We start from the raw sequence: 3,811 nt of genomic DNA, 5'->3' as shown, positions 1-3,811 counted from the left end.
ATTTCATATGCTATTGGCACTTTGAAATGTTTGGGAATATGAGACTTACATGTTTAAATACCCAACAAACAAAAAACAAAGAGAGAGTTTGTTAGCAGAAACTAACAGCATGTAAATAAAGGAAATTTTATTTAAAACAGTAAAAATACTGATACAAAAATCATTTATAGTATTTGACTCACTAATATAAACCCTTATGTCATTTGACATTTTTAGAAATTTAATGCAGTGATTCCCTATATAATGGGAAATCTCATTTAATTCATTTTGTCTTTCAGTCAGTTTATTTAGTTTTGACTTTGTATTGTGAGATACAAATTACTTTATTGTAAGTTAATTTCCTTTGGGTGGGTTCCCACTGGCCAGAAATAATGCTAGCTTTTCAAAAGAAATTATTTCAATTTATCCTCATGTTTAAATACATGAGTTCAAAATACAATTAAAATTTTGACTGAGCACCTTTGATGCTAACAGGAAAATAACTCCTTACCTTGGAAACTGTAAATAAGGCAAAATATTACAATATTTATCTTTCCTTCTCTGTATGAACTATGCCATTTTGTAACAGATTACAGTAGACATCTCTTTATAATGAATTTTAATTAATAGATAAAGATTACTTATAAAAATATAGTTTCAAATGTTACTGAATCTAAGCATTGACCTTCAATGACTGCTATTAGAGAAAAAAGGAGCACCCAGACATGGTGCATTCCATGACACAAACCATAAAGAACTCAATATGTACAGCTTGGGAAAAGATACTGAGATGAAATAATCAGGCTGCTGAGTCTAATGATCTTTTAAAGGACAGAAAACATTTTGACATGTATCATGATTTAGGGCAATCCCAACCAACATTTCAGCTCAATATTTATTTATTTGTTGATTGGTTGGTTGATTGTTTATTGAGACAGGGTCTCCCTGCAGCCTCAGCTGGCCTGAAACTTGCTATGTAGGCCAGGCTGGCCTCAATCTCACAGAGATCTACCTGCCTCTGCCTCCCAAATGCTGGGATTATAGGCATGCACCACAATGCCCAGCCCTGACCTTTTTATTTATTATTTTTCCTCATTCTTAAATGAAGAAATTATTTTTATTACTATTTTGATTTTTATTTTTTCTTTGACAGTTTCCTCCAGGCATAGTGTGCATTCTGTTTACCCTTTCTCTCCGCCCTCTCTAATCTCACTCCTGTCACCTCCAGCTCCTCCCTCCAGTTCCTTTCCCACATTTGTGCCTCTTGTTTGCTCTTGTGTCCACTGATTTTAAGCAGGACCTTTTGTGCAGCCACTGATTCGTGACCATCCACTGGAGCCTGATGATACACAAGTGAAGGTAATGACTGAGCTCGTCCAGGGTCCATCAGTTGCCTTTAGGTACACAGGCATGGATTATATCTCTGTGAGCCCCTCCCAATTTAGGATTGGCTGTTGAGGATCCCAGTCTTGTTCATGCAAAATTATCTGCTGTGAGATCATGTTTCCAATAGATCTGTCATACCTTGAAGGTAGCATTTCACAGCTTTCTCCTTGTCTTCAGGCTCTTAACTTCTTTCCACTGCCCTCCTCCCAGGATGTTTTCTGAACCTTAGAAGGGACAGTGCAAGTGTCCTGTTGAGGGCTGAGCATGAAATCCATCACTTATTCTCAGCACCTTGAGGAGCCACGATTCTCTGCATTCTCTGTCATTCACTGCTAAGAGACACTTCTTTGGTTAAGCACTTATCATGGGTATAAGCATAAATATTTAGATTGCAGTTTGGTGTCATTTCAATTTAACTAAACAGTAACTGTGAGTGTTTTATTAAGGCCAATGACCTCCCAGTCGTGAATTTTTTGACCAAGTTTGCAATACCAATATCTGGAATGTGTCTCAAATCCAATCCCAGAGCAGATGGTTATTCCTGTAACAGTTGTGCATTGCACCAGTGGTCACCTCTTCCCTGGAAAGTTGATGTTGTTGTTTGTAGGGTTCCCAGATGATTAACACCATTGGTGTTTCATCTACCCCAGCAACTTGTATGGCACCTTATGTCACTATAAAAGCTACCCAGGGGAAGGTAGATTTCCATTAATCTCTGTCCTGCTTTCCTATACATTACAATCAAGGTATCTTCAGCAATAGGGTCTTATAGTTCTGGTGGGCAATAAAGAGTGACGGAAATATTTTGTACAGTTTGGGGCCTCTGGGATCTCCCTGACCAACAGCTCACAAGAAAGTATCCCACATCTGGCGCTGAGATTTTTTTTTTGATCCATCAACAATGACTTCCAGGAGCACTATTATCCAGCCATATAGATTATCTTTCTTCTATTTCTCAGCTTTTGTTTTTTATTTGGTGTACAAAGCACTAGGCTTCTGTCTGACTGTTTCATAGGTCCTCCACTTTGCTTATTCCCTTCCTTCATTTTCTCCATCCCCTTCCATCCCTGTTGATACTTGAATCTTTCTATCCTCAGTATTTCCCCTCTCAATTTTCATATTGCCTGTGTTCTGCTAGCCTGCCTCTTGTATGCCATCCCACCTTCAGTGGCCTCTTTCTAGTTTCCTGGTTTCTGCAAGTGCTCCTACTTAAACACATAAGACTAAAAGGTTGAAGCAAAGATCCATACATGTTATTTGTCTCTCTGATCCTGAGTTACTCCAGTCAGTATATTTTCTAGTTACATCCATTTACCTACAAATTTTATTTTATTTTGAGTTTAAATGCACTTTATTTTTAGACAACCTACATGACATGTTTTTTCTTAAAAAACAATGCCTCTACTCCAAATGAATCACAGTCAAAATAAAAGAGCTCGAGGTGTCATCAGTCCCATTTGTCTTAAGTCCTGGTGTTGTTTGGATGACAAGCAGCAGCCAACTGTGGTGAGAAGGTGATAGATCCAAATTGCCCAATTTGTTAGCATTTTTCCATTTCTAAGCCACCCTTAAAGAAAATCATATGTGGAGTCACACCATCCTCACTGTAGTCCAGGAGAGCAACAATGCCATCTAGATTCATGTTTTCACCAATAAAAAAAATGGTAGTTATTGAAATTTGCAAGGATGTGCTTGACTTGTTCTGTGGCCCCAGTCAAGTTTGCCTTTGAGTGATTTCATGCAGTCTTTGAATGTACTTCTTGTAGGCCTCTTTTATGAAGCTGTTTTCCTGTAAGTGATGGCTCATGACGATGTCAACACCAGTGACTACTGTGCGTTTGGTCGCTTTGCACTCAGGGCTCATGACGATGTCAACACCAGTGACTACTGTGCGTTTGGTCGCTTTGCACTCAGGGCCTTCGGTGCAAGCATTTCTATCAGTGAGGGAGTCACTGACGTTACCCTCTGTCCTGCTGATCATCTTGCCCTCCACCTTGAGGCACAGTTGGTTTAGGGAACAGCTGGTCATGGCTGAAGATGTCCCCGTAAATGATCATGATGGCGGATGAGGACAGTAGTTGGCATTGGAGCTCAGAGTGAGCGTGGTACAGCCCAAGTTGTGCTCGGGGGAGGGAGGAATAGGCGGGAAAGCTACCTACAAATTTTATAATTTCATTTTTATTTATAGATGAATAAAATTCCCTTGCGTACACATACCACATTTTCATTATCTATTCATCTGTTCCTAGATATTGTGAATAGAGCACCACAAACTGAGATGAGTAGGTATCTCTGGCTCCTCATAGTAGGTTGTTAGACACCTTTGGGTATGCTCAGGAGTGATGATGTATCTGGCTTATATAGTAGTTATATTTTTAGATTTTTGAGGAATCTCCACAATAGTCTGCATTCCTACCAACAGTGAATAAGGATTCCCTTTTCTCCA

General features: G+C 39.2%; 1 pseudogene; it reads right to left on the bottom strand.

The window, feature by feature from the left end:
• Positions 1–2,905: 2,905 nt before the first annotated feature.
• On the bottom strand, positions 2,906–3,346 carry LOC103726079 (annotated as a pseudogene).
• Positions 3,347–3,811: the final 465 nt, after the last annotated feature.

Source organism: Nannospalax galili, unplaced genomic scaffold (genome assembly GCF_000622305.1).
Source record: "Nannospalax galili isolate Female #2095 unplaced genomic scaffold, S.galili_v1.0 scaffold307, whole genome shotgun sequence".
NCBI classification, from domain to species: domain Eukaryota; kingdom Metazoa; phylum Chordata; class Mammalia; order Rodentia; family Spalacidae; genus Nannospalax; species Nannospalax galili.
The sequence above is the reverse complement of the archived record's forward strand: the minus strand, read 5'-3'. Positions and strand labels throughout refer to the sequence as shown.